Consider the following 12097-nt stretch of genomic DNA (forward strand, 5'->3'; position numbering starts at 1 on the left):
CATGGCTTTACAGCCAGCCAGGCTTCACATGCTTCATGAAACACTAGAATTCATTCTTAAAAATTTTGAATCTAAAATTTATTTGAAAACAGGTGAGGAAATTTTGAAATATTTTTGAAAAATTTTTGAAAAGAAAACAAAAAAAAAATTACCTAATCTGAGCAACAGGATGAACCGTCAGTTGTCCATACTCAAACAATCCCCGGCAACGGCGCCAAAAACTTGGTATGCGAAATTGCTACTCAGGTTGTGAATTGTTGTTCGAAATTGATTCCCTGGCAATGGCACCAAAAACGGATGCACAGAACCATGGTCTAAACATATCTTCACAACTTCGCATAACTAACCAGCAACTGCACTGGGTCGTCCAAGTAATACCTTACGTGAGTAAGGGTCGAATCCCACGGAGATTGTCGGTATGAAGTAAGCTATGGTCACCTTGTAAATCTCAATCAGGCGGATATCAAATGGTTATGGAGTTTTCGAAAATAATATAATAAAATAGGGATAGAAATACTTATATAATTCATTGGTGAGAATTTCAGATAAGCGAATGGAAATGCTTTCGTTCCTCTGAACCTCTGGTTTCCTGCTATCTTCATCCAATCAGTCTTACTCCTTTCCATGGTTGGCTTTATGTGATACATCACCACTGTCAATGGCTACTTTCGGTCATCTCTCGGGAAAATGATCCAATGCCCTGTCACGGCACGGCTAATCATCTGGAGGCATCACCCTTGTCAATGGGTTCATCTTATCCTCTCAGTGAAAATGGTCAACGCACCCTGTCACGGCACGGCTATTCATCTGTCGGTTCTCGATCATGCTGGAATAGGATTTACTATCCTTTTGCATCTGTCATTAACGCCCTGCAATCGCGAGTTAGGAGCTCGTCACAGTCATTCATTCATTGAATCCTACTCGGAATACCACAGACAAGGTTTAGACTTTCCGGATTCTCTTGAATGTCGCCATCATTCTAGCTTACACCACGAAGATTCTGGTTAGGAGATCTAAGAGATACCCATTCAGTCGAAGGTAGAACGGAAGTAGTTGTCAGGCACGCGTTCATAGGGAATGATGATGATTGTCATGTTCATCACATTCAGATTGAAGTACGAATGAATATCTTGGAAGCGAAACAAGATGAATTGAATAGAAAACAGTAGTACTTTGCATTAATCTTTGAGGAACAGCAGAGCTCCACACCTTAATCTATGGAGTGTAGAAACTCTACCGTTAAAATTACATAAGTGAAAGGTCCAGGCATGGCTGAATGGCCAGCCCCTCTGATCTAAGAACCAGGCGTCCAAAGATGGTCAAACAGATGTCTAATACAATAGTGAAAGGTCCTATTTATAATAAACTAGCTACTAGGGTTTACATGAGTAAGTAATTGATGCATAAATCCACTTCCGGGGCCCACTTGATGTGTGCTTGGGCTGAGCTTGAGTGTTGCACGTGTAGAGATCCTTCTTGGAGTTGAACGCCAGTTTTTGTGCCAGTTTGGGCGTTCAACTCTGGTTTTGGCTCCTTTTCTGGCGCTGGACGCCAGATTTGGGCAGAAAACTGGAGTTGAATGCCAGTTTACGTCGTCTATTCTTGGCCAAAGTATGGACTATTATATATTGCTGGAAAGCCCTAGATGTCTACCTTCCAACGCAATTAGAAGCGCGCCATTTCGAGTTCTGTAGCTCCAGAAAATCCACTTTGAGTGCAGGGAGGTCAGAATCCAACAGCATCAGCAGTCCTTCTTCAACCTCTGAATCTGATTTTTGCTCAAGTCCCTCAATTTCAGTCAGAAAATACCTGAAATCACAGAAAAACACACAAACTCATAGTAAAGTCCAGAAATGTGAATTTAACATAAAAACTAGTGAAAACATCCCTAAAAGTAACTAGATCCTACTAAAAACATACTAAAAACAATGTCAAAAAGCGTATAAATTATCCGCTCATCACAACTCTTTTTTCTTGATGTTTTGATCATGCACAGCTTTCATGTTTTCGTTGTAAATTCTGGAGTTCTCATAAGCTTCTAGGCGAAGGTTCTCCAGTTCCTGCAGTTGCAACTTCCTTTAAGCTCCGACATTCTCAATTCCCATGTTGCACTCCTTAACTGCCCAGAAGGCTCTGTGTTCGATTTCAACTGGGAGATGGCAAGCTTTTCCATAAACCAAGCAGAAGGGACTCATCCCAATGGGTGTCTTGTATGCTGTTCTATATGCCCACAGTGCATCTTGTAGCCTGGTGCTCCAATCTTTTCTATGAGGCTTTACTATCTTTTGCAAGATACGCTTAATTTCTCTATTTAACACCTCGGCTTGCCCATTAGTTTGGGGTTGGTAAGCGGTTGCAACTTTATGAATTATCCCATGCTTCTTCATCAATCCTGTTAGTCTCCTGTTACAAAAATGGGTGCCTTGATCGCTCACGATCGCTCGTGGTGATCCAAAGCGACATATAATATGGTTTCTCACAAAGGAAACAACAGTGTTAGCATCATCAGTGCGGGTAGGAATTGCTTCCACCCATTTGGAAACATAATCCACAGCTAACAATATATAAAAATATCCATTAGAATTCGGAAATGGACCCATGAAATCAATGCCCCAAACATCAAAAATTTCACAAAAAAGCATATATTGTTGAGGCATCTCATCCCTCCCGGATATATTACCAAATTTCTGGCATGGAGGGCAGGATTTACAAAACTCAGCAGCGTCTCTAAAAAGAGTAGGCCACCAGAATCCGCAGTCTAAGATCTTTCTAGCTGTTCTTTGAGGGACAAAATGTCCTCCACTCTCAGATGAGTGACAGGCCTCCAAAATGGACTGGAATTCTGATTGAGGCACACAACGTCTAATTATCTGGTCAGCGCCACACCTTCATAAATATGGGTCATCCCATATATAATATTTAGACTCGCTTTTCAGCTTGTCTCTTTGATGTTTAGAAAAATGTGGAAGAAATGTACGGCTAACTAAATAATTAGCGACAGGTGCATACCAAGGGACTACCTCAGATACTGCTTGCAGGTTATCAAAAGGAAAATTATCATCTATAGGAGTGGAATCATCCTTAATATGTTCAAGGCGACTCAAGTGGTCTGCTACTAAATTTTGATTACCACTCCTATCCTTTATTTCTAAATCAAATTCTTGTAACAGCAGTATCCAACGTATAAGTCTTGGTTTGGATTCCTTTTTAGCTAATAGATACTTTAGAGCTGCATGGTCTGAATACACTACTACTCTAGTACCCAGTAAATAAGCTCGGAATTTATCCAGAGCAAAAACAATAGCAAGAAGCTCTTTCTCAGTAGTAGTATAATTGGACTGGGCAGTGTCTAAAGTCTTAGACGCATAGGCAATAACAAAAGGATCCTTACCTTCACGCTGAGCCAGCGCTGCTCCTACTGCATGGTTGGAAGCATCGCACATGATTTCAAACGGCTGGCTCCAGTCTGGTCCTCTCACAATTGGGGCTTGAGTTAGAGCAGTCTTCAGCTTATCAAACGCTTGTTTGCAATCCTCACTGAACTCGAACTCAATATCCTTCTGCAGTAATCTGGATAAGGGAAGTGCCACCTTACTAAAATCCTTAATAAATCTCCTGTAGAAACCTGCATGGCCAAGAAACGAACGGACTTCCCTCACAGAAGAGGGGTAAGGTAAACTAGAAATAACATTTACCTTTGCTGGGTCTACAGAAATGCCATTATTAGATACCACATGTCCTAATACAATCCCTTGTTTTACCATAAAGTGGCATTTTTCGAAATTCAATACAAGGTTTGTATTAACACATCTATCTAATACTCGAGATAATCCATCTAACCAAAGGCTAAAAGAATCACCATAAACGCTAAAATCATCCATAAAAACTTCCATACAGTCCTTAATAAGATCGGAGAAAAGACTCATCATGCACCTTTGGAAGGTGGCTGGTGCATTGCACAAGCCAAAAGGCATTCTCTTATAAGCATAAGTCCCAAAAGGACATGTAAAAGTAGTCTTTTCCTGATCCTCAGGAGCTATATGAATCTGGAAATAACCTGTGTAACCATCTAAAAAGCAATAATGTGACTTACCTGACAGGCGATCCAGCATTTGATCAATGAATGGAAGTGGGTAGTGATCCTTACGGGTAGCTTGGTTGAGACGCCTATAATCAATGTAGACTCTCCAAGCATTCTGAACTCTAGTTGCTATGAGCTCTCCATGCTCACTCTTCACTATAGTGACTCCAGATTTCTTGGGCACCACTTGTATTGGGCTTACCCATTCACTGTCTGAAATGGGATATATGATACCTGCTTCCAATAGTCTGGTCACTTTCTTTTTGACAACTTCCAAGATGGTGGGATTCAATCTTCTTTGGGGTTGACGGACAGGTCTTGCTCCCTCTTCTAAAAATATTCTGTGCTCACATACTTGAGGGTTGATTCCCACTATGTCTGCCAAACTCCACCCAATTGCCTTCTTATGCTTCCTCAGTACATCAAGTAACTGCTCTTCTTGTTGAGAAGTCAGTTCCCTTGCGATAATGACCGAAAGCTTCTGCTCATCCTCAAGATAAGCGTATTTGAGATATGGAGGGAGAGGTTTCAATTCTAACTTTTGATCATGGGCAGGCTCTGGATTATCTGGGGCTTGTGAAAATGGCGAAGTGCCCTCACTGTCAGTTAAGAGGGTCCCCACACTGGGACCTTGTCCAGTGTGCCTCTCTTCAAACTCTTCCTTTTGAACTTCAGCAACACTTTCGTCAATGACATCACACGGGAAGATAAAACGATCTTCTGGGGGGTTGTCAATGACTCTATTCAGATTGAAGATTACTATGCGGCCATCTATTTCAAAGGAGTATGTTCCTGAAAAAAGCATCCAATTTGAATTTTGATGTCTTCAAGAATCGTCTTCCAAGTAGGATTGATGATGGCTTATCTGAATCATTGTGGGGCATCTCCAAGATATAAAAATCAGTGGGAAATGTGAGCCCTTTAATGTTCACCAAAACATCTTCAGCAACTCCAGCCACCGTAATAATGCTTTTATCTGCTAACACAAAACGAGCTGCCGACCTTTTTAAGGGAGGGAGCCTCAAAACATCATATATAGACAAAGGCATTATACTGACACATGCTCCTAAATCACACATGCAATCATAAATTACTACACCACCAATAGTACAACTAACTATGCAAGGACCTGGATCACTACATTTTTCAGGTAATCCTCCCATTAAAGCAGATATAGAACTACCTAAAGGAATAGTTTGTAATTCATTAATTTTGTCTTTATGGATACATAAGTCTTTTAGAAACTTTGCATATTTAGGTACCTGCTGAATAACATCAAAAAGGGGAACAGTTACCTCAACCTTTTTGAATATCTCTACCATTTTAGGATCAGGTTCCAGCTGCTTCCTGAGCTTCCTTGCAAGTTGTGGAAATGGAATGGGAGTGGTATTTTCTGTGGTGCATGCGCTTTTTGGTGCTTCCTCCTGTGGTTGAGCTATTTCTTCTTCAACTATGTCTTGTATATCCTCTTCCTCTTCAACATCTTCGATTTCTACCACCTCTTCAGCTGAGGCGTATTCTGGTGAGCTTGGTTCCTCCTGATTCCTCTCCTGCAGTGTGGTTCTGGACCTCAGGGTGATAGCATTAATGCCTCCCTTTGGATTGGGTAATGGTTGAGATGAGATTCTAGTGGTGCTTGAAGCTTGGTTACTGGAATTTTGTGCTGATCCAAGCTGTGTCATAAAAACTTGCAGAGTAGAGGTGAGGCCATTCAGACCGGTGTTAATGCTATTCATGATGTTACTTTCCATGGTCTTTTGTCTTTTCTCAAGAGATTGTAGTAGATCTTCATTAGAAGATAACGAAGAATGAGTAAATTGAGAGGTCTGCTGCTGATTGTTCTGTGGTCCTTGGTTCTGCCTCAGGTGAGGTGCTCTGTAAGGTTGATTTTCCTGCCTGTTGTTGTTATTGTTCCACCTCTAATTTCCCTGATTATCTCTGCCTCCTCTGTTATTGTTGTCCCTCCAATTCTGGTTTGAATTGTCCTGCCATCCATGGTTATTATTTCCACTTTGATTGTACCCTTGGTTGGGGCGGTCATAGAAGTTGTGAGTGGATGCCACCATGTTTTCTTCTTGTTGGAGCTGCGGGCATTCATCGGTGTAATGGCTATAATCAGCACAGATTCCACAAATTCTTTGTGGGACTAGTTGTTGGTTTTGCTTTGGTGGAGGAGGTTGAGCTTGCTGAGCTTGTTGATTCAACTGCATTTGTTTCAGCAAGTTGGTCATTTCATAGATGCCTTGAGTTAGAACAGCAGTCTCTCTGCTGGAAGATACTTCTGCAACAGTTTTTGAATGGCCTTGCTTTTGTCTGTGGTTCCTAGTGGATTCAGCTAAATCACTGATCAATTGCCAAGCTTCATCAGTGGTCTTGTACTTCTTCATAGACCCATTGCTGGCACTTTCCAGTATGGTCTTATCTTGGGGCCTCATACCCTGTGTAATATAGCTGAGTAGCACGATCTTGTCAATCATGTGGTGGGGGCATACTTCCAAAAGATTATTGAAGCGCTCCCAGTATTCAAAGAGAGTCTCATTGTCATCCTGAACAATTGTGGAGATATCCTTCCTCAGTTTATCAGTAACTTCAGATGGAAAGAATTTCTCCAGAAACTCCTTTCTGAGTGTATCCCAGTTGGATACATTTGCTAGAGGTTGAGTGTAGTACCACTCTCTTGCTTTTCCCTCAAAAGAAAACGGAAAAGCTTTCAACAGAATTGAAGTTTTATCAGTGCCATCATGCCTGACAGTAGAACAGGCTGCCTGGAAATATCTCAAGTGCTTGATAGGCTCTTGAGCAGGTAGGACATGAAACTTGGGCATCAAATTTAGCAGTGCGGGCTTTATTTCAAAATCTGTAGCTACCGTCGGATGATGCGCTTGAAACGGTTGCATTGTAAAATCAGGGGCTCCTTCCTCATGGATGGTAACTCTCCTAGCTGCCATGTTTTCTGCACGTAAAACAACCGAATCAGTAGAACGGGGGCTGGTTTCTTCCTCAGACTCACTTTCAGATCCGCCCTCAGAGTGGGCTAACCGACGCTGTTCTCGCCTTATTCGTGAAATTGTCCTTTCAATTTCAGGATCGAATATTAGCAAGCGCGGATTAGGAAGTGAACGCGTCATTTGACGAAAGAAACATGCAGCTCATAGTAGCAAAATAAAATAAAATGCAAATAAATAAATTCTAATTAATAAAATTAGCACTCTATTGCAACTCCCCGGCAACGGCGCCAAAAATTGATGAGACGCAGAAACTGGTGAATTAAAAATTATTAAAATGATTACGTTGTAAGTATAGTTCTTAACCCACCGAAAATCTGCCTATCAATTTAAAAGTATGTCACAGAGAATTTAAATTAAAAATTACTGGGAGTTTTAAGTCCCAGGTCGTCTCCCAACGAGTTGCAGAAAAGTGTGCTATCTTATTAATCAGATGTTCGAAGAAGTTGAGTTAGGTAAATTGGAATTTAAATTGAGAAAATTTAATTAATATGAATAAAAGCCTTGACTGGGAGTTGATTGGTTGGAATTTCTACTATTGATGGAGTGATTGTAAGATTAATTTATAATTAATGGTTGTTCTGTTTGGTTATCCTTTACTAGGTAAGGGAAAGTCAAACAAGTTGGAATGCCAGATCTGTTCACAAGTTGCAACCCACTTAGTTCAAAGGGATTGGCGTTGGTGACAGGATAACAATCTAACATTTAACCCAATTACAAATTTTTCCTTCAATCCTTCCAACTCAAGAGTTCCTTTTAATCAACTCCCCATCAAGTAAAGAAACTACTCACACATTGTAAATAATAAATTTACAGCACATGAAGGGGAATTAAAAGAAGACATGATTATTGGAATTGAAATTGAATTAAAAAGAAATAATCCTTGCATTAATTAATCATAAAAGTATTCAAATAACAAAATTGAACAAAACAAGGAACATGGAAGAATAAAACCAAGTTGAGAAAACGAACTAGAATGACGAAGTCTTGATGAGGGAATAACTCTTCTCAATGTTCCAATGCTAAGACCAATTAAAAATTAAAATTCTAAAAGCTAGAGAGAAAAAACTAAGGGAGTAAAAACTAGATCTATTACTTTCTCTGAATGAATGTGTTATTTGTTTCTGCATGTTCTCTGACTCTAGTCTGTTGTTCCGGGCCGAAAACTGGGTCGAAATAAGGTCCAAAATCGCCCCCAATGAATTCTGCAGATTATGCAGATCGCACATGTCACGCGATCGCGTCATCCATGCGGACGCGTCATTCATGCTTTTCCTCGCCACGCGTTCGCGTCGTCCACGCTACCGCGTCGCCAGAGCTTTTCCAATCCGCGCGGTCGCGTGAGCCATGCGGCCGCGTCACTGCGATTTGCTCTCCTTCACGCAGTCGCGTGAGCCATGCGACCGCATCACTTCTCGCTGGTTATCTCCTCAAATTCTTGTGTTCCTTCCATTTTTGCTAGCTTCCTTTCCAATCTCTAACTCATTTATGCCCTGTAAAGTCTGAAACACTCAACACACAGATCACGACATCGAATGGAATAAAGGAGAATTAAAAGTAAATAATTAAAGTCTCTAGGAAGCAGTTTTCAAACATGTAATAAATTCAGGAAGGAAATCTAAATGCATGCTAATTTAATGAATAAGTGGGTAAGGATCATGATAAAACCACACAATTAAACACAATATAAATCATAAAATAGTGGTTTATCACACTCCTCCCTTTGTGTTGGGCTAGTATTGCTGCGAAGGTTGTGGCTGGAAATTTGCTTGAATAAGTAGCCAATTTGTGTTTCAAGTTTCTTGATGGCAGCATCCTGATTCTGCATATTGGATATCACCTCTTCTCGGAACGCCTTACTATCTTGAATCTCTTTGCCTATGCCTTCAAGTAGATTCTCAATCCTTGAGATTCTTTCATCAAATGATGATAGGTCTGGCTGAGGAGGGTTATTCTGGACTTGATATGAATGTGGAGAGGTGTTATTATGGGGATGTTGATATGGTCTAGATGTGAAGTGTTGGTGGGCTGCATTGTTTGGATTTGGGCGTCTTTGGTCAAGGCTTTGGTCTTGTTGATTTCCCCACCCAAAGTTTGGGTGATTCCTCCATCCAGGGCTGTAGGTCTTGGAGTATGAATCATGGTTTTGCCTAGGTGAATTCCCAATGTAGTTAGCTTGCTCCTGACTACCCTCTGCTTCTTCATTCACTCCTTCTTGGGTTGTTGATGAAGTGGAGATTGCTGCTACTTGGTTCCTCTCCATCTTCTTGGTGAGGTCAGCCAGCTGCTGGGTAATGAGCTTGTTTTGGGCCAGCAGAGCATCTACATTGTTTAGCTCCATTACTCCTCTTGTGTTCCCTCTTTCGGAAGCATAGAAGTAGTCATTCTCTGCTACTGTTTCAATGACATCTATGGCCTCCTCAATGGCCTTCTTCTTGTTCAAAGATCCTCCGGATGAATGGTCTACGGCCTTCTTTGACTCATAAGAGAGCCCTTCATAGAAAATGTGCAGCTGCACCCATTCATTGAACATATCAGGTAGGCACCTCCTTGTTAGGTCTTTAAACCTCTCCCATGCTTCATATAGAGTCTCACCATCTTGTTGCCTGAAAGTTTGGACCTCAGCTCTCAGCCTATTGATTCGTTGAGGAGGATAAAATCTTGCTAAGAATTTGTTCACCACATCTTCCCAAATTGTCAAGCTCTCCCTTGGGAAAGACTCCAGCCACTTGGCTGCCTTATCCTTGAGTGAGAATGGAAATAAGAGCAGTCTATAGGCGTCAGGATGAACACCATTAGACTTCACTGTGTCACATATTCTTAGGAAGGTGGTTAGATGTTGATTGGGGTCCTCTTGGACACTTCTTCCGAACGAACAGTTGTTCTGAACAAGGGTGATGAGCTGTGGTTTTAGTTCAAAATTGTTGGCATGGATGGTTGGCTTTTGAATGCTACTTCCACAGTTTCCTGGGTTTGGATTGATGTAAGAGCCTAAAACTCTTCTATCCTCCCCAGCATGATTTGCTCGACCTCTTCCGCCATGGTTGTAAGTCTCTTCTTCGTGATGGTTTTCCATGTTTTCTTCCATGTTTGGTTCAAAGTATTCCTCAAAGTGTTCCTCCTCTTCTTCAGCACCAACTACACGTTTTTCTCTTGCCTCCCTTCTTAGTCTAAGGAAGGTTCTCTCAGGTTCAGAATCAAAGGAAGTTGAAGCCCCGCTTCTTCTCCCTGTCATACAACCAACAAGTACAAGCAAAGAGAATAGGTGCAGAAAGTATATCTGTCAGAATTACTGTTAGTGTGAGTGATGCAATATATCAAACAGTTAGTGGGTTAGTGAGATGAATGGTAAATAACAAAGAAAAAGTAGGGGGAAGGGAAGAAATTAACTAAAACAGGAAGTAAATGACTCAAACAGAAAATTAAATCAAACAAAAATAAATGCTCAATTTAGTTATCCTCCAATCTAATCATTGTTGATGCACAATCAATCCCCAGCAACGGCGCCATAAACTTGATGCACGGAAAACTTGTCTCTTAAAAAATTTCCTTCGGCAAGTGTACCGAATTTGTCGTCAAGTAAAAACTCACAATAGAGTGAGGTCGAATCCCACAAGGATTGATTGATCAAGCAACTTTAATTAGAGGAATGTTCTAGTTGAGCGAATCCAGGATTTGAGTTTAGAATTGCAGAAAATAAAATGGCGGAAAGGTAAATGACAGAAAAAGTAAATGCTAGAATTAAAGAGCTGAAAGTAAATTACTGAAGTAAATTGCAGAATTGTAAATGGGAATGGGGGAATTGCTCATAAGAGTAAATAACAGAAATTAAAGAGAATGGGTAAGATCAGAAATGGGGAGTTCATTGGGCTTAGGAGATGTTGCATTCTCCGGATCAATTTCATTTTCATCTCTTCCTCAATCAATGCACTCATTGATCTCCTTGGTAATCTTAAGTGATTGAATTACAATTTCTTGTAATTCAATCTCTCAAATCTTGATCAATAGCCAATTCCTTGGTCAATTGCTCATGAGAAGAGATGAAGTATGGTCACTGATTATACCACATGCATTTCCCAAATCAAGTGTTGAGAGGATTATAGTCACATATCCATCCAAACCCAATTTGGTCCAGCATGAGAAAGCATTTCTAGCTTGATCTCTTCATTCCTCTTTCAAGGTTCAGAAGAGATCCAATTATGAATAGCTTCTTTTCCAAGATAACTACCCAATTGGATGAAGATCGAAAGCTTTCAAGTAAAATCAAGAGAAAAGATAGAAGAAGAATAATGAAAACTAGTATTGATCCATCAAATTACAACAGAGCTCCATAACCCAATGAAAGGGGTTTAGTTGTTCATAGCTCTGGAAAATGAAAACAAAGATGGAGAATACATGATGAAAACTAGAAGTGCAGAGAAAGTAAATACAGAGAGTAATTCTATGCCCAGAGGCTCCCTATATTTTCCAACTCTCAATTAATTCAAAGCTACTCCTATATATACTACTCTTCTACTCTTCTAGTTGGTTCTTCAAGTCTTGGGTCTGGGCCTTTGGATCTTGAGTTTGAAGCAGTTATCTTCTTCATTGGGCTTGGCTTTACTTGCAGAGAGAAATTGTGAAGTGGGCAGAGACTTTTGCTCAGGACGTTAGTGGTGTTAACGTTCAGTGAAAATATGGGTTCGAGAACGTTAGTGACATTCAACTTTTTCACTAACATTCTTTACCCAAGTAAGAGCCACGTTAACCTCAACGTTAGTGGCACAAACGTTGCCACTAACGTTGCCTCTTTGTCCTTCGCGCACGTTATTGGGACTCAACTTTCCCAATAACGTTGAGAAGCCTCCCCCTTCCCTACGTTAGAGTCCACGTTAACTTAGTTAACGTGGCTCTTTCAACGTAGGCTTGCCAACCTTTGAGAACGTTAGTGACACTTAACATTGTCACTAACGTTCCAATGTGCCCTTAGCTCCCACGTTAGAGTCCACGTTAACTAGGTTAACGTGGCTTC

At 40.8% G+C, this 12097-nt stretch overlaps 2 non-coding genes across 2 annotated transcripts; both read left to right on the forward strand.

Annotated features, from left to right (window-relative positions):
- The first annotated feature begins 6552 nt into the window (after positions 1-6552).
- On the forward strand, positions 6553-6660 carry LOC112739502 (small nucleolar RNA R71). The gene has a single exon (XR_003170437.1). It is a non-coding gene; the product is annotated as a small nucleolar RNA R71 (small nucleolar RNA).
- Positions 6661-9614: 2954 nt separating this feature from the next.
- Positions 9615-9721, forward strand: LOC112739501 (small nucleolar RNA R71). The gene has a single exon (XR_003170436.1). It is a non-coding gene; the product is annotated as a small nucleolar RNA R71 (small nucleolar RNA).
- Positions 9722-12097: the final 2376 nt, after the last annotated feature.

Source organism: Arachis hypogaea, chromosome 13 (assembly GCF_003086295.3).
Source record: "Arachis hypogaea cultivar Tifrunner chromosome 13, arahy.Tifrunner.gnm2.J5K5, whole genome shotgun sequence".
Taxonomy (NCBI): domain Eukaryota; kingdom Viridiplantae; phylum Streptophyta; class Magnoliopsida; order Fabales; family Fabaceae; genus Arachis; species Arachis hypogaea.